General features: G+C 44.2%; 1 protein-coding gene across 6 annotated transcripts in view; it reads right to left on the bottom strand.

Annotated features, from left to right (window-relative positions):
* The window catches only part of SLC29A1 (solute carrier family 29 member 1 (Augustine blood group)), an 80,013-nt gene that overhangs the window by 24,992 nt on the left and 35,661 nt on the right, over nucleotides 1-19,360 (bottom strand). Inside the window, exons 1-2 of one of the 6 annotated variants that reach the window (XM_035108168.3) lie at nucleotides 4,859-4,899; nucleotides 4,646-4,780 (exon numbers count right to left, since the gene is read on the bottom strand). The exons of 4 other annotated variants lie outside the window; for them this stretch is intronic. The gene's annotated coding sequence lies outside the window, so the exon portion shown is untranslated. Of the gene's footprint in view, nucleotides 1-4,645; nucleotides 4,781-4,858; nucleotides 4,900-19,360 lie in introns of those variants that run through there. One more of the 6 variants, XM_035108169.3, reaches the window with a different exon arrangement.

Genomic DNA, 19,360 nt, shown 5'->3' with positions numbered 1-19,360 from the left:
GTTGTTCAGACACAGCAAAGTCCAGCACCCTTTCAGGAAGGCTTCATTGCACACATCTACTCAGATTACCTCTTTTACTTTCGCAGGTGCCCACAAAGCTATGAATGGGAATTTAACTGATGGACTGGAAAACACAAACTGAAATAGTCATCCATGCTAGGGACACAGTTCTGTGGGCATAAATCCAGAACCCTTTGGAAAGGATGTGCATGGAAAAAAAGCCACAACGGACATGGCTCATCGTGGTCTTCCTGGTTGCTTTCGCCACATGCCTCCAAAAATCCTTTCCAAAGAAAGCTGTGTTTTGTTTCTGAGAAATGAGGCAGTGCTAAACAACAAGGGATGGAGTGGGTGGGAAGGTGCCCTGATGGTACAAACTTCCCTACCACAAGAGTAATTCAGCCATCACAGACTAATGCAATCTTCCCCAACCTGGTGCCCTCGATGTCTTACACTACAAACTCCAATCAGCTGTGGCCAGTGTGGTGTGGGGAACATGACCAGGGCAAAGTAAGTTAGGGCAACCCAAAATGTTTGGGCACTCCTACATGATAACCAAGTAATTTGATAAGGTTTATGCCAACAACGAGGAAGCCTCTTGGGAATGGTCAGTCAGCAAACATAGTTCAGGCCAGCTTTCTTGCACAATTCTGCAGCTGTTAAACTAGAGCCAGTTGCTGGTACATTCGGAGGTCATTACAAATGTTCACAGCGCTGTCACAGCATCATCCATGTGTAACATGTAGCAAAACTTCAGTAAGACAGTGGAGGTGGGGGAACCAGTAATTAGAAAAAAGATTAGCAGAGATGAAGAAATGGTTTAGCAGACATGGCTGGCAAAATTAGATTCAGTCAACAGGGAAAGGTTTGCAATAGAATGTGTTAAAAGGAGGGACTTAAAGGAAGAGGGGGGGGATGACTGCTCCAAGCAAGGGAAGGGGCCAAAGGAGTTAGAGGGAAATAAACAGAGGGTACTGAGAGCAGGTGAGCTTTTTCCTATACTAATCTGTGCTCAATGACTTATTTGTTCACTGCAGCATTGCTGGTAAGAGAAGAGTGCCTAAGTAATATTTTCCTTGTTTCAACATTGCTTTCTTTTGATTTTTGCCCCTGTTTTGACATCGCCTCCAAATCAACACAACACTGCTTTCTTTGGAATGAATTTAGGGATGTGGTAAAAGGAATCAGAATGGCAATATGAACTATATTCGTTTGCTGTGACCAGTTTCCATGGACGTGCTTTCTAAAGAAAACCAGCAAAACCCTGTAATTGTGCACAGCAGATAAGTTCTAAATTTTATTCTGCATTTTGAGAGTTAGAAATTGCTTTGTGGCAGTCTTTGTTACACCCCAAAAGAAACTTATTGTCTTCCCCTTTCCCCGAAGTCAACAAACCTGTGGCAGTTCCTGTGAATGTAGTGACTGAAAAACACTAAACAGGAATTACTGCCAGAAAACTGCAGGAACTCAGTAAATCTAAGAAGAATTTGATTCATATAGTATAGTATAGTATAGTATAGTATAGTATAGTATAGTATAGTATAGTATAGTATAGTTTTATCTTATTTACTTATTGAAGTGGTCATATACCACTATTACCATATCAAGGCAGTGCACATTGATAAAACATAAAACACCATTAAAATCAGTACAGCGTTTGGCTAAATGATGTGTTTTATGTAACTACATAGGCCTGTTGGCATAAAAAGCCTTCAAGAGATGCCTGGAAGTCCAAATCGATGCTGGAAGAGTGTTCCAGTGATGCTATATGCCCAACAAAGGACAACTAGCAGTGCTCCTTCTGAAGATCAAACTGTGATACAAGGGCTCAGGTGGTTCTTTAGGTATCATGGGCCAAAGTTGTTCAGGGCTCAGTATATCCACACAACAGCCTTATACCTGGTCTCGTAGCTTTAGGCTGCAATTCTATGCACACTTACATGGTAGTAAGCGCACATGAGACCAATGAGACTTACATCTGAGCAGACATGCCTAGGATTGTGCTGTTAAGGCCAATTCTGCAGTTAACCTACTAACAGGGAGGCCACATTTTGTAGGGGACCCAGTACTATGCACCCACCCACAACTGCTCTGTTATTTCACTGTCAGCTCAGAGCAGATCAAGCAGATATTTAACTTGGGTCAATTATTGTTGCTATTCAGCCTTCCTTTAAGTGACTACACAGTACTCAGAATGTTTCAGACATAAAGAGGGGCAAACACTTTGTTTGGAGTTCAAAAGGATGCCTACATCTCCTGGAAACTGTCTCTATCTTTCCCCCTTCCTTCCTTCCCCCTGTTTTTAAGCTGATAAGCTTTTCTCTGCTCCAGAGGTCAGGAACATCTTCCTCCTTTGATGTCCCTGTGTAAGCAGGGGACCATGAGATTGGAGTTTAACATCCTTAGAATAAACACAGTAGGAGTGAAAGGGGGATGGACTGGAAGAACTTTACTCCAGGTGCACTGTAGTTCGTAAACAAACATATATTTTTATTTATTTCACACTGAAGGCTGCCCACTCTCCCACATTTCATGAAAATCAGACTTGGTCTATGTGCACCACAAATTTCCCTAGTTTCCACGTGGTTGATCACTTCTCCCACAAATTTCCCTAATTTCCACGTGGTTGATCACTTCTACCTACCTAGGCAGTTACCTTTCCACAAGGGCCAACATTGATGCCAAAATCCAGCATCGCCTGAGCTCTGCGAGTGTGGCTTTCTCCCGATTGAAGTGCAGATTGCTCGAGGGCCCAGACATTCGCAGGGAAACCAAAATGCTTGTTTACAAAGCTATTGTACTACCAACCTTACTATATGCTTGTGAAACATGGACCACTTATAAACGCCATCTCCAACTGCTCAAAAGATCAACGGTGTCTCCGAAAAATTTTACACATCACTTGGGAAGACAGGCGAACTAATATCAGTGTACTGGAAGAAGCAAAGATCATCATTGTTGAAGCAATGATTCTTCAACTTCAACTTCGTTGGACTGGTCATGTTGTGAGGCTGCCTGATGATCGTCTTCCAAAGCAACTACTCTATTCCGAATTTAAAAATGGAAAGTGTAATGCTGGTGGTCAACAAAAGAGGTTTAAAGACTGTCTCAAGGCAAATCTTTAAAAATGTAGTATAAACACCGACAACTGGGAAACACTGGCCTGCAAGCGCTCCAGTTGGAGAACAGCCTTTACCAAAGGTGTCATGGGCTTTGAAGACACTCAAACTCAGAACGCAAGGGAGAAACGTGCTAAGAGGAAGGCACGCTTGGCAAATCCACACCGTGATCAACTCCCACCTGGAAACCTATGTCCCCACTGTGGAAGGACATGCGGATCCAGAATTGACCTCCACAGTCACTTACAGACTCATTGTTAAAACAGTGTTTATGGAAAACAATCTTACTCAGCTATGAGTGATCGCCAAAGAAGAAGAAGAAGCTGCTTTGCTCAAGATTCAAAGAGACATAAGCATTCATCACTCTACCAAATGGCTGTATCATTTGTTTCTCATAATCCCCTGATGAAGACTGCTCCAGTTCAAAAGGCACCTGGATTCACCTAACCACTATCTTATCTCACAGTTGCCACCTGGCCTTGTTGAAAAGCTATGGTGCAAGGTTCCCAAAGGTTCGGATGTACCTTGAGCTTTTCCTATCACCCCAAAAGAGTATTGAGGAAGTTTCCTTCTGTTTGTCATTGTTCACCAGAAAAGGTGGTGAAATGGGATCAAACTGTAAATGTCTTTAATAAACACTGTTGTGCTCATCTTCCACCCTTACCCTCCTGCGCCTGTAGATGTTGAGATTGCAATACAATGAGCTAAAGGCAAGAACAGAAGTGCTGTGAAGCCCCAGTTTTCATCCAATAGCACTGCATTTGCCGAATCCAGTCTGGCTTCGACATAAGAGAATGAACAAAAGGGCAATAAGGATCAGTTCTTGGAAATAAAATCCAGGATGGAGTATTACAACTAGATGGTCCCTACAACACTATCCAGGGTTAAATATGTTCATGTCAAAACCTGCACTGTACAAGAAAATGTGGAATAGTTAAGACCTATCTTAATTTAAACCCCAAAAATAATTTTTATTGCAAACTCAATAGGGAAAATATTTGCCTCTTTGGGTTATGCACACACATTGATGGCACTACATAAAAAATAATCATCACACCTGCTTTTTTATCTTTTGATGGCAGAACTGAGCTAGTTTGCATGACTAATTACCTCCAGGCCTATTTATAAGCACTACTTGAGGGTGCTGCCCTTGCTAGGTTGAACGTTTAGGAATCTAAATTTATTTCTCTATAATAATGTTATAAACCTAAGGCTCACTGGAGATTACACTCCTCTAAAAGACAGCAAATCCGAACTCTCAGTTATACACCCCCCCCCCCGGCAGTATTTGAAGAAAAGCCCAGCTAGGATTCTGCCCTGTAGATCCTCCAAAGGGCCCCATTGCAGCAAAATGCCAAGCTACCTTGGAACCGCACCAGCCAATGTGTTGCCAATATCCACAAGACTAATGGGCTGTTTGTGCCTTTCTCCCGAGCCTCTAGCATATATATACACGGACATCCATCTCAGGGAATATCTGCACAGACCAGCTCAGTGGCCGTAATTAATTACATCAGTAATGATACCTTCTCAGCATCCAAGCAAACCCTGGGGCCTCCACCCAGCAGAAGCAGCAGCCAAGTCCCCTGTCCTGCTTCTTTTCAGCATTATGGAAACGGACCAGTTGGCCGAATTGACACTTCAAGTTTCAGATCCTTCAGCTGGAAAGAATAGGCAGCTTTAGGCATACGTGCCCTTGCCCCCTACAAAACTTAAGGTAACATTGAAAAGAGACTTACTTAGAGCACAGGCTAGTTCATCTGTTCTATAAATCCTTTAACGCACATGTGCTAAGAGTTCCAGTAGACTATCAGTGGCCCAGGAGTGAGTCAAACACACGCACATGTGCCGTATCTAAGCCAAACCACCTGCTGATTAGCAGTTTGCCATCAGCAGAGGCCCCTTTCTAAGAATACCACCTAGTGAAAACAGTGATAAGGCTGGGAGTTGTTGCTTAGTCGTTTAGTCATGTCCGACTCTTCATGACCCCATGGACCAGAGCACGTCAAGCACTCCTGTCTTCCACTGCCTCCCACTCAAACTCATGTTGGTAGAAGAAGAAGAAGAGTTTGGATTTGATATCCCGCTTTATCACTACCCGAAGGAGACTCAAAGCTCCTTTCCCCTCCTCCCCCACAACAGACACCCTGTGAGGTGAGTGAGGCTGAGAGACTTCAGAGAAGTGTGACTAGCCCAAGGTCACCCAGCAGCTGCACGTGGAGGAGCAGAGACGCGAACCCAGTTCCCCAAATTACAAGTCTACCGCTCTTAACCACTACACCACACTGGTAGCTTTGAGAACACTGTCCAAGCATCTCGTCCTCTGTCGTCCCCTTCTCCTTGTGCCCTCAATCTTTCCCAACATCAGGGTCTTTTCCAGGGAGTCTTCTCTTCTCATGAGAGTTACATATTTTCTACTGAGTTGTCAAGAGGAATCACCATGAGACTGAACGTAAGGATATTCACTCAAGCTTACTTAATGCAGATCAAGCTTGCTTATCGCAGATTAGGCACTCTTTGTAAAATGGATGGAATTGGTGTGTATGGGATTCCAAGCATTGCTGGTGAATGTAAGTATGCTAACAGGTAAAGGCGGAAGTAGCTATTCTGGGTTGACTAAGCTGCCATACACTAAATCTGGCTACTAGAGTTAGTTGGTGTCTTCCCAACCTGGTTTTCCAGGTCAGGTGGCAGCTGTACTAACAGACATTCTTCTTTAAAACCGAGGAAGCCAGGGGAAGCTTTGTGCATGCAAATCTCATGTGTTCTACCAATGAGCTATGCCCCTATAGTGACTGCCCCCCCCAAATTTCAGAACTTTAGTGAGGTTGCATTAGAACTATAGCTGGCCAAAGGAGGTCCAACAGCCCTGAAACTACAAAGTAAGCTTTCTAATGAAATTTATCAATGCCCCTCTCTTTTATCTTTTTGCCCAGTGGCGGAGCAAGCCACTCGGGCACCCGGAGCGGCACCCAGGGGCGGGGCATCGCTACGTAGCGCGCATGTGCGGTGTCACTACGTACCATGCATGCGTGGTATGTAGCGACGGCACACATGCGCACTACATAGCAGCAGTGCTGACGCCGCTCCAGCGCCGTACAGGGATGGTGTTGCCAGGATCCTCTGCTCATGGCTGCAGCCACAAGCAGAGGATCCTGGCACCATCAGTACGGCACTGGAGCTGCACCACTCAGCTTGGGAGTTGGGGGGCGCACAGAGTGTCACCCCCTAGGGTGGCCCGCCCCCATCACACCCCCTTGCTACACCAGTGACTCCCCCCCATCTTGCTGACATTTAGGAGCTGGCAAAAGAAATAACTGTTCCCTTTTTCTCTTCTTTTATCAAGTGTTTCCCTTTCCATTGGCATGCTGGTTTTGTTTTGTTTCTAAAAAGATCTCAAAGTATCTGAGTAATGCTACTACAAAGGGGAAGGGGTGTTTAGGGCAGGGGTTAGGAACTTGCAGTCTAAGGGTGATATGAGGCCCCTGGCTAAATGTCATGTGGGTGGGGGAACCAAGAGGGAAGATAAGGGGAAAGCTGGAAACTGAAATGCAAAGCCGCTTGCTGGGAGGGTGGAGAGAACACAAAGAGAGAAAAGGGGCAGTGTTGCCCATTTTTGGCTCTGGCCCCACCTGCTACCAGTTCCACCAGCATGCAGCCCCCAAAGGAATGCAGGCTTTGACAGAAAAAAAGCTTTGCCCTCCCTCCCACATTAGGGAAAGGTTTCAGTTCAATGATACATACAGGCATCTCTGTTCCATCTGAGAGCCAGTGTGGTTCCATTCCTTCCATAAAACCATGGCAGAGCTTTAGTAAACTCTCTTTTTTAAAAAATGAAGGCTGCGCACACACTATACACTTAAAGCACATTGCTACCCCCGAGTAAATATTGGGAACAGTAGCCCACCCCCCACAGAGCTACCGGTAGCACCCTTAGCAAACTACAGTTCCCAAAATTCTTTGAGGAAGGGAGCCACATGTCTTAAATGTGTTAAGCAGGCACAGCACTTTGCAAATTAAAGCTGCAATCCTAAACACACACAATCTAGAAGCGAACTACACTGAAATCAATGTGTCTTAAATTCTCAAGCAAAAATGTGCTTAGGACCTGGCTACAAACATTTTATTAAAATGATAATGCAGAAGAAGCCATGACTCCTCCCAATTCCATTTCACCAACTACCCTGACCTAAGTTCCCCCTTCCTTGGCCTGAATTGCCCCAATTCCTGCCAAAATACTATTCCAAAATACTGCAAAAATATTTTGCTCAAGGAAAAAGAAGTTCAAAGTTCATTCTGAACACAGATACTGCTTTCCTTGGGGAGAATTTGATTCTTATTTAGGTACGTCATAGATACAGTCCAAGCCTACTGCTGAAATCCGAACATACAAAACACCCTCTTTCAACTCCGGGGAAAATAGGGAGTCTTATGTCTTGCTGTGTTGAAAAGCTAAGACAGACTTGCTGTGTGTTGTCAAACCAGTGCTTGGCTCCAAGGCAATGAAAAGTGCATTAAAAGTATGTTTTGCAGAGTTGTCTGCAAAATGGTAAAAGAGCATGTTAAACCACTGGGGTAAGCCAATGTGGTGCCTTCCAGGTGTTAGTCTACAACTCCCATCATCCCTGACAGAGGCAGGTAGGCATTGGACTCCAACAACACCTGGAGGGCACCACATTGGCTGCCCTTGTTATAACCAATATCATCAGGCTGGAAAGACGATGCCAACAGGGATGATTTTACCGTAACTAACTATCCTCCTACTAGTCCAAATTGCTGAAGACGGTCAACGATATTTTGAGAAGAGATTTCATTTTCATTCCTTCTTTAATCCACCCTGATGAGCTGGGTTAGTAAATTTTGAAAGGAGAAATCATGTTTACCGTGATAAAGAGTATGTATTCATAAACAAGGTGTTTGTTTCAGGAATTATTTCAGGAATAACTGGCACAGTTCATCATGATCTTACCAGCATGTGCAGAATTCAAGAAACACAATGTGAATAATGTGAATAAATGTGAATAAATAGGTGGTGGTGGGAATGTAATCATATTGTTTGCAGATGGAAGGCAGCACCAAATACCGATCTTAATCAAAGGGAAAGGACATAAAACAAGAGGCTTTGAAAGGAGGCAGGAGGAATAAGGAACTTGTTGAGGTGAAGAGGAAGGGAAACTAGGAAGAAAGAGAATGCTTGAGAGAGAGAAGAGAGGAGGGGCAAAGGCTGGCTAGTAACTGTATTAAGTTTCATTTTTTTCAATATGGCTCTTAGAACTCTGCTACTATTTGGATGGTGAAAAACATTGCTATTTAAATAAAATAATATGGACTGTAGATTTAGGATTTGCACTAGCTCCAGATTGCCTTCTGGACACAGTTTTGTCAATTTTGACCTACAAAGCTCTATAACAGGGGTGGGAACCATAGCTGCCAAGTTTTCCCTTTTCTCGCGAGGAAGCCTATTCAGCATAAGGGAATTTCCCTTTAAAAAGGGGATAACTTGGCAGCTATGCAGTGGGAACTCACCCCAAAAGTTGTCCAAGAAGGAAAGCTACCCGCCTGCATTTCAAGGAATGGTGTGCCAATAACATTCCCATCTCCCCCAGAGCAGTGAATTAAGTTTGCAAATGGAAGTTGTAAGGCTCCCTTGGCTCAGCTTAAGGACATTTTCCCAGGGTCAGTCTCAGGCTCTGATGGCTGTGTGCTAATCAAAGAATAAAAGCAAACAAGACCCCTTTTGTCCCAAGGGTGGAGGAGAGGAAGGAACTTGATGGGGTCCCAGGTTGGGGACTTGCCCCTAATTCACAGAGCTTCCCATTGCAGCAAAGGATGCTCCTTGAGGCAAAGTAAGGCCATGCGGTTGATCACACGGGAAAGTTATTCTGCACTCACAATGCAGTAGTGTAGGTAGCCAGGGCAGAGGCGTAGGGAGGTCAAGTGGTACCCAGTGCAAAAAAATTCTTGTCAACCCCCCACATTGATTTTTTAATTTTATTTTGCCTGCAAAAATGGTTTTACATTATTTCATATTTTCTTACAAAAGAATGTGGATTCTGGGCCTCTGATAACAAGTAGGCGACTATGGACAGATACTTAAATCTACAGGATGGATTGTGTTTTGGCTTGTGTTATTTTATTTATATTTATTGTTTATTTATTTAATAAAATTTATTTTAAAAAACCTGCAAAGTGGTTTACCAAAACAAAAACAAAAAACAAAAACACCACAGCAGTAAAATCAAGAAAAATTACCGATCCCACTTTAAAACATATAAAAGCTAAAATATTAAGATTAAAATTACTTCAACTTCCTAAGCATCTAGGTATGCTTGCCTAAAGAAGAATGCTTTTAGCAGGTGCCCGAAAAGAGTCTAGCAAAGGCACGTGCTTTGTTGCAATAGGTGGGGAGTCCCAAAGTGCAGGTGCTGTCACAGTAAACGATGCAGTACAGATATTATGTGGAACCTGTAGTTGTGCTTGAAACTACCGAAGGGGAGGTTTTATTTATTGTGATTTCACCATACTCTGTATTATCTGAAAAGGAAGACAGTGCACCAACCTCTAACCCGCAGCTGCATCTTAACCCTTGCATGTCAACAGCTGTTTAAAAAACTAGAAAGAAAACATAAGGAACTGCCTGACCACTGAGAAGCAAATTTAGACTGAGTGACTGTGGTTGCTCCTTGGCTGCTCCTCTGAAGGGATGATGGAATAATGGCCAAACAGCGATGAATCACACATAAATAACCATGAGTCACACATTAACAGTAACTAAGTTTGTAAACATTTTAAGAGAGTTGCAGAAGGTGAGCTAAGAGAGGCATTACTCCCCATAGTGCTCACACAGGGTTTTTTTTGTGGTTGGGTCCGATTATTGCTTCTGGACAAAGGGATTTTTGCAGGCTTTTGAAACAATACCCCAAAAATGCAGGACCTATTTGCCAGAAACCAAAGTTGGATGATAGTAAACAACACAGTGGTCCTTCTAGGAAACAGATTTCAGCTCTCAAAAATCCTATTGTCTGTCTCCAGCCCAACAGCATAATCCTACCCTTGTTTACTCGATGGGGCTTACTTCAAGGAATGTGGGCATGCAAGTGAAGCCTAAGCCTCCAACAATTTGTTATCCTTTTTCCTTTTATTTATAAGGCATATCTGCAAGTTCCATGGATCCCAAGCAAGCATTCAGCCCCTGTGAAATATAGTGTCATTGCAGATGGTCACATGTAAGGAATAATTGGCCATTTCAGTTTGTCATATGGAATGATCACCCCTGCCATGTTCGAGGGGGTGGGATCTCCCACCCCCCAGAGTCAATTCCATAGGCGGGGGGGGGGAGGGGGAAGCCCCATTGTTCAAGTGGAAGTCTATGTGTGGGCTTCTGTTGATGGTACTTATTAGTTGAATTCCACCCACAGGTAATCATTTCAGGTGCAACAAAGCAGCTTGGGCAATTCTCATTCTCTGAATCTGGATTTACTACAGCCACCATGTTGGCAGAGAAGAGTTCTTTGTACCATCCTGCGGCTCTCCTTCAAAGTCACCTATTATCTTACTCATTATCATTGCAATCAGAATGTGTAGCAATCATAGTGATGCAGGTACACTCTTGCAAAATTCTACAGTTTGCAGAGTATGAGATACTTGGTCTTGCTTGAGTGGAGTGATACATGCATTCTGCTCTTTTACTTCCAACACAACTGTGAAACTGGTTCACTCTCAGCCCACAAAAGCACAATTGGAGGACTTGTGTGTGCATGCAATATAGCACAAAATTATTCTGAATGTCTGATGCACAGAAACTTTGGTGGCAAGCGACCTGCCTCATATACACACAGCGTTCACCCATTTTTACAAAGGCACAGCTTCCCACTGAGCTATTTTCAGTTGCCATCTGCTCCCTTTCATCTATATTTCGGAGACATCTGTCCTTCTCTTATTTAGCCTGGGGGCCAATGCAAGACTTACAGCATTGCAGCTGGTCCCAATTTAGAGGGAGTGTGGTTGAAGCCAAAACACAGGACAAAACGTTCTATGTGCTAAAATACCATCACTTCCACCAATTAAAAGTAAAATACCAAGGCAGAACTGTTTATGGCTATGATTGACACTGAATTTGACCAATAATTATTCCTGGAGGAATGCCAGCCAACATAACGGCTGGGATTCATGGCTTTTCTCCCCACCCACCGTAGTTCACGACACACATGGGACTAAAATACCGGGTCTATTTCAGGCTGAGCAACCCACCATCCATTCACACGGCACTAAACTAGCAGCCAAAACCTTAAGAGGGGATGGAACAGATGCAAAACAGATGCAAAACTATTATTTATTATGGTAATAGAAACATTGTTAATAGCGTTAAGAAAAGATAAAGAGATAAAAGGTATTAACGTGGGGCCAATATGTTATAAGACGAAAGCTTTTGCAGATGATCTAATAATAGTTACAGAAGCGCCCCAAGAAAGTATTATGAAAGCGTTACTTAAGATGAAAGAATTCAGCAGGGTCTCGGGGTTCAAATTAAACAAAGAAAAATCTAAAATGTTAACAAAAAATATGAAGGAGAAAGACAACGAAGATTTAGTAAAGAAAACAGGAATCAAAATAGAGAAAAAAGTTAATTACTTGGGAATTTGGATCTCGAATAAAAACACCAACTTACTTAAAGACAATTATCTTAAAAAATGGAAAGAAATCAAAGATAGTATGGCCAAATGGAACAAATTAAGATTGTCAATCTGGGGACGAGTCTCAATGATAAAAATGGTGGTTCTACCAAAAATAATGTTCCTCTTTCAAAATATCCCAATAATTTTGGGACTTAGACATTTTAAAGACTGGCAGAAGGACCTAGCTGACTTCATCTGGCAGGGCAAGAAAGCCAGAATAAAAATGGAAAATCTAATAAAACCAAAGGATAAAGGAGGATTGGCGCTCCCAGACCTGAAGAGGTACTATGAAGCAGCCTGCTGGAGCTGGCTTAAAGAATGGATGCTTCTTAATAACACAGAAATTTTGAATATTGAGGGATGGGACAAGGTTTTCGGGTGGCATGGCTACCTATGGTATGGGAAGGCACAGGCACATAAAGGATTTAAAAACCACATCTTGAGGAAAGCTTTGCTCGAGGTGTGGGATAGAACTAAAGAAAAGATTACGAATAAATTACCCGGATGGGTATCCCCAGTAGAGGCTAATGCCATGCTGAGGTGTAACAAGAAAAAACTGTGGCCGACCTACAGAGAATTGATAGAAAAAAAAGAAGGGACCATTAACCTAAAAAAATACGAGGATCTAAAATTATTAGGGATAAGCTGGTTAGAATTTTTCCAATTGAAGGCTACATACGATAAAGATGTTAAATCACGGGGAATTAATACTCAAATAACTAAATTTGAAAAGGAAATATTACTTAATAACGATAAGATCATAGCAAAAGTTTACAAGCTGCTAGGTGAGAATGAGCAGGAAGAAGAAAAAAAAGGGACATGGCTAAGAAAATGGGAACAAGACCTAGGTTATGAAATACCACACGAAAACTGGAAAAAATTTTGGTCAAAAGATATAAATTTTACTGCTTGCTATACGTTGAGAGAGAATTATATAAAGATGCACTATAGGTGGTATATGGTCCCGGAAAAATTGGCTAAGATAAACAAATCTCTAAGTAACAAATGCTGGAGATGCAATGCAGCCTCCGGCAGTTTGTTTCACATATGGTGGACATGCCCGATGATTAAAAAATTTTGGGAAGCAATTCATGAGGAAATCAAAAAACTACTAAAAACCTCATTTGCAAAAAAAGCAGAAATGTATTTATTAGGCATTTTGAATAATAACATACCGAGTGAAAAAAAAAGTATTTTTTTGTACGCCTCAACGGCTGCAAGATTGCTAATAGCCAGCAATTGGAAGAGTACTAACATCCCATCTACCGTGTTTCCCCTTTTTTAAGACGTAGTCAGAAAGTAAGCCATGGCAGCATTTTTTATCATTAGTGAAATCTAAGACACCCCCCGAAAATAAGACATACCTCCATGCGAGACCGCCAAGCGCCCCAGCCAGCCAGAGGGGCCTGGAACCGGCTGCTGTTGCTGCAGTGAACGCATGGAGCGCCCTGCAGCACCTGGCCTCTTTTTTTCTTTTCTTTTTTTTGGGCTGCCCGAGGCCTGCCGCCCCGCCACCGGAACCGGCGGCTGCAGAGCGGAGCGCTCCGAAACAGCGAGCGCTCGGAGCGCCCTGCAGCACCTGGCTTCTTCTTTTGCGGGGGGGGGAGCTGCCCGAGGCCTGCCGCCCCGCCGCCGGAACCGGCGGCTGCAGAGCAGAGCGCTCCGAAGCGCCGAGCGCTCGGAGCGCCCTGCAGCGCCTGGCCTCTTCTTTTTTTGGGGGGGAGGAGCTGCCCGAGGCCTGCCGCCCCGCCGCCGAAACCGGCGGCTGCAGAGCAGAGCGCTCCGAAGCGCCGAGCGCTCGGAGCGCCCTGCAGCGCCTGGCCTCTTCTTTTTTTGGGGGGGAGGAGCTGCCCGAGGCCTGCCGCCCCGCCGCCGAAACCGGCGGCTGCAGAGCGGAGCACTCCGAAGCGCCGAGCGCTCGGAGCGCCCTGCAGCGCCTGGCCTCTTCTTTTTTTGGGGGGGGGGAGGAGCTGCCCAAGGCCTGCCGCCCCGCCGCCGGAACCGGCGGCTGCAGAGCGGAGCACTCCGAAGCGCCGAGCGCTCGGAGCGCCCTGCAGCGCCTGGCCTCTTCTCTTTTTGTTTGGCTGCCCGAGGCCGGCGGCTGCAGAGCGGAGCGCTCCGAAGCGCCGAGCGCTCGGAGCCCCCTGCAGCGCCTGGCCTCTTCTTTTGGGGGGAGAGCTGCCCGAGGCCTGCCCCCCGCCGCCGGAACCAGCGGTCTGCAGCGCCGAGCGCCCGGAGCGCCCAGCAGCGCTGGGCGGAGCGCCGAGCCAGCAGCCTGCCGCCTCGGTGCCGCGCAGAGCGCCCAGCAGCACCCCGAGCCAGTGGCCTGGCCCTTCCGAGGAGGCCTTAAGGTACAAGGCATCCCCTGAAAATAAGACACCGTCTGTTTTTTTGAGTAAAAAAAGTTATAAGACGGTGTCTTAAAAAGGGGGAAACACGGTAAAGGACAATGGGTTGACAAAGTGTGCGAGTACTTAGAGCTAGCAAAACTAACGGATATAATCCATCAAAAACCCAAAAACAAAGTTAGAAAACAATGGGAATGTTTAAATGAATACTTGGGGAAATATGGCAAGGGGACAAAAATTCGGTTGTGCCTCGAATGATCTTGTCGGACGCGAGAACTGGAATTAGAAGACATGTAAACTGACTACTGATATAACTACGATATTTACAAAAAGACAGACTACGCACTACGATTGTAACTGTACGAAGAAGCGGTGGAAGTAGTGACTTACCTGTTTGGACTTACCTTTTTTCTTCTTGTATTTCTTGGGACTCCTCTCTTTTTCTTTTTGAGTCTCAACGTTCTTGTTAACCCTTTTCTATTTCTTTTTATTCTACCTTATCTATATATCCATTTTCCTTTCTCCTTTTTTCTTTTCCTTTCCCTTTTCTCTTCCCTTTTTTATTTTTCCTGTTTTTTTTTTTTTAATTTTTGTTTTTTTCTCCCCTTTTCTTTTTTCTTTTCCCTTTTTTTTTGCAAACTCTATGAATTCTTGTGATGATTTGTGGTTAAGCTTATATAAATGCAATGATGATTGTTAAAAAAAAAAAATAAATAAAAAAAATAAACAGTGCTCTGAATCCAAAAAAAAAAAAACTAAAAGATTAGTGCTCTTAGCCAAGTCCATGGGATGAAGATATCAGTTATCAAAGTGAGGGGGAAAGGCATAGGATCAAGCATGGACACCCCTGAGAGTGGGATGCAAAACCACTGCCATAAATCTGGCAGAAACTCACATTGGCTCCCAGCACCATCATCAATCAGTACAAGTGGAACGGAAAAGGATGCAGCATGCCACAAGTCTGCAAAAAAGCCTTTCAAATTCAGGTTAGAAAACTGAAACAAGCCATTTGTTGCAAGGGTAGCAAACCTATAACCCTCCATTATCTCCATCTCCCATTACAGTCAGTATGGTTAATGGTCAAGAGGTTTCCCATTCTTGCCCTCTCCAGGTCTGAAAAAGACTTAAAGGCTTTTTAATCCAACTCCCACCCCACTAGTACCCCAGATATCAACCTATGCAACTGGGTGAAGCAAATAGTGGAAGTGACTCAAGCAAGTGAGCCAGGCTACATATTGCACAGAAACATTCTTTTCTTCTGCCTATTGTCTTGGGCACCAGAAAATTATTCCAAACTTTCCTCAAAGCAGGCCACCCACCCTCCAGTTCAAGAAGATGTTTGAATGTTTATGCATTAGGTGGGGGGGGGCGGGGCTGAAGAAGAGCCTGCTGTGTCCTGTCTAATTTATAGCTCCCTGGAACAGACAAAGCATTCTGCTTTGTTTAGGCAACAGATAAATTTAGTGGACTGGATACTATCTTGGCAAAAGCTTATTTCAGCAACAGAGGAGAGACCTCCAGGAAAGGCTGATTTACAGTTAGGTTTATGGACTAGCGCCACTGCTGCAAGTCAGACAAAAATATCATTACTGTCATCCTGAGACCTGAAAACTATCATCTTTCTTACTCCTCCCAAACTAAGTTCTGTTATTTGCACATAACACAAAATACAAACTGAGGGTCCAGATCCTGCCACAAGCCAAGATATCAACCCCACTCAACCAGTACTGCTATAGAGCCTAATAATGTCAGCCACAACATCAAAATTAATCGAACCTGATCATCTTCCTTATCATCTGCCAGTAATACCTATCTATATTCTATGTATAAGACAAACAATTCAGTCACACAACACAAAAGAGTAAGTGGGTACCAATATGACATGAAAAGCAGGTGTATTTCAGAATCACTATGAGACCATCAACTGAACTGCTGACCTTTCAGTGGAAAGAAGGAAGTTCATAGAGAAATTAGCATGAAACTGCTAAATGAACACTTATAAAGTTACATTCTATCTATCACATGTGCCCTGAATCAAAACAATGGGTTTCCCTATATGGGAGTCAAGTAGCTGAACAATGCCAGAAAGTTTGTTATCATTAATACTGCTTTGTAAGTTGTCACCGGAATTATTTAACAGACATTTAAGTTTTAACACAATTATCAGAGTCTATATTTCTTGCATTTCCTTTTCCTGGCCTCGGTCTAGTATGCCTGAAGTAGCGTCTCCACCTCCATCGTTCAGCCCGGACACTGAGGTCCAGCGCCAAGGGCCTTCTGGCAGTTCCCTCGCTGTGAGAAGTGAGGTTACAGGGAACCAGGCAGAGGGCCTTCTCAGTAGTGGCGCCCGCCCTGTGGAATGCCCTCCCACCAGATGTCAAGGAAATAAACAACTATCTGACTTTTAGAAGACATCTAAAGGCAGCCCTGTTTATAGCAGTTTTTAATGTTCGAAGTTTTATTGTTTTGAGTGTTCTGCTGGGAGCTGCCTAGAGTAGCTGGGAAAACCCAGTCAGATGTGTGGGGTATAAATAATAAAATTGTTGTTGTTGTTGTTGTTGTTGTTGTCGTTGTCAAACAGGACATCTGACCAGAACAGGGAGGGAGGCGAGGAGCTAGGAAGAGATAGCCTAAGGTCAGGAAGTAATGTGTTAGGCTTCTGGCTTATCATTCCTTTGTTATGCAGATTATGGGCTAAATGGTCACCTGATGGTTAGGAGATGGTTGGGAATTTCACTATTATTTGAAAGATAATTGCACCAGCAAGAATATCCCAGATAACAGGAACTCTTATTCAGTGTGGAGGCTCAACTTCTAAGTGGCATGGAATATCACTATCACGTTATACTCATAGGCATCCGTCTGTCTTGGGAGACAATGGAGGAGTGAGCCTTTGGGGGTTTGGAAGGTTGCAGTACCTGCTGTGGCTGTAGAGACCAATACAGGAGAGACATGTTTTGTTGCAGCTGGGGCAGATGAAGGCATCCGGTTGTACTGCTGCAGATGCACCAGGGTGTTTCTTCTCTCTGCACTGCTACTGAAAAATCGCACCAACTGCCAGTTAGCTACTGAGCTACGTTCAAGGTATTGGTGTGCAAAGCCCTACACAGCTTGGGGCCAGGATACCTAGAAGGCTGCCTCATAACCTACATCCCCAACTGATCACTGCATTCTGCAGGAGAGGGCATCCTGCAGGTACCACGAAGTCCTTTCTTTACAGTGTCAGAATCAGGCCTTTAGTGTGGCAGCACCAAAGCTTAGGAACTCCTTCCCACTGCATGTCAGGCAGGCGCCATCTGTTGAATTTTCAGCACTTGCTAAAGACATTTGTCTTTCAATGAGCCTTCTAAAATCTTTATCCCAGTTGGAATGTGTCTTGGATTTGAATTGATTCCATGTATGTGCTTTTGTTGTTTTAGACTGTTTTTATGTTTTTGTTTTATATGTGTTATTATATTGCAAATCGCTTTGGGAAAGGATTCCTAAACAAAACAATTAAATAAATAATTCAGTCCTCGGTGCATGCATGTCTTGTTTCACACTGCCGGAATGAGTGACTTAGAAGGATATCATCATACGAAACGTACAATTCCACAGAATAATTAAAATGGGGGGAAAGGTAGGAAGATTATAGTGTCTCTTGGCCCCCACGCTCCTCAGTGGACCTTCTTGCAGCATCAACAGCTTCCTTGTGTGACAACACAGAGAAAGGCTGGTTGACCACAGTAGATCATAGCTAAGTGTAATACATACCATGGAGTCACACGGGGTCAGAGAATAAATTGTGCAAGCATGTTTTCCCCATGAACAAAGGATGGGGAACCATCGTTCTAGTGATGCTGCTCATGCACCCGTGAGAAACAAGCCACTGCACAAAATGGAAAAGTGGTGCAATTATTGCCCAGAGGCACATTGTATACAAGAGGCAGGCAAGACAGGGTTGTGGGAGAGGCTATCGAATGGGAACTCAAACAGGGTGGAGTAGCCCTGTTGTGATGGTGATGATTGGGGTGGAATAGCAGGTACAGTGAGGTTGGGGGTGGTGTGGTCAGGAAAGCCATTTCTCAAGTGGGTCACAGAGGCTCTTAAAAGAGAGAAGGGAAGCTCTTCCAAGCATGGAAGTAGGAGTGAGAGAGAAGGAAGCATAGGCTTCGTGAGCAGCTATTATGGGAACCGGCCTCAGTTGGGGACCTATCTGTACTGTAAGAGACTCTGAGTATCACCCAGAGAGAAGGGCCGTGGCTACTAAAATAAAACAAACCCTCATGTTTTTAAAGCAGCAGTTAGAAAATCAGTACAGTATGTCCAGGCTTTCTCTTTGGGGAAAAGTTGCCTTTTATGGCAGCCCCCTTCTGAAGCCACAAGGAAATATCTTGTTTTTCCTGTATCCTCCTCCCTCTCTTGAGGAAGCTTCTTCTCATTCACTCTTACACAATTACGGAGATACAAGCTTGGAGGCCCTACTACAGATACAACCACCGTCGGAAATTAACTACTAGAAATGCTGCCTTTGCTGTTATACCTCTGTATGTAGAATTTGAACCCAAGATGAAGGCAAGTCATGACATGTGTTTGGCCCATGCTGGTGGTTTATTCCAAACACAGACACACGTCCGCCACTGGTGGGCTGTATTATGATAGATGACCTTTTGCAAACAACCTTAAACTGCTGCGCAGAAGATTTTCTTCTGCATCACTGGATGCTTTGAAGACCATCTGGTCCAAAAGTGTCACATAAAATGGGATGAATAGCACAGCTTGTTGGTGGAACATATGCCCTGCCTGAAAAGGCCTACGGTTGTATTCCTAGCATCTTCAAAGTGTCTCATGAAGCAGGGCTGGGAAAGGCGCTTGCTTTGGACCTTAGAGAGCCACCATCATACCGTAGGCAAAAACACTGGGCTGTTTAGACAATTCTTATCCCACCTCTCCAGATGGTCAAAGTGATTTGCAGTCCAACTGCTGGCAGACCAATGACTTGACATGGGCTAGCTACATTCACATTTAAAGCACAAAAATATCACTTTAAATAGTCATTAAAAAGGTAAAGGGACCCCTGACCGTTAGGTCCAGTCACGGACGACTCTGGGGTTGCGGCGCTCATCTTGCTTTACTGGCCGAGGGAGCCAGTCATGTGGCCAGCATGACTAAGCCACTTCTGGTGAACCACATGGAAACGCTGTTTACCTTCCCACTGTAGCGGTACCTATTTATCTAC

Source organism: Zootoca vivipara, chromosome 3 (genome assembly GCF_965207765.1).
Source record: "Zootoca vivipara chromosome 3, rZooViv2.hap1.1, whole genome shotgun sequence".
Lineage (NCBI taxonomy): Eukaryota > Metazoa > Chordata > Lepidosauria > Squamata > Lacertidae > Zootoca > Zootoca vivipara.
The sequence above is the reverse complement of the archived record's forward strand: the minus strand, read 5'-3'. Positions and strand labels throughout refer to the sequence as shown.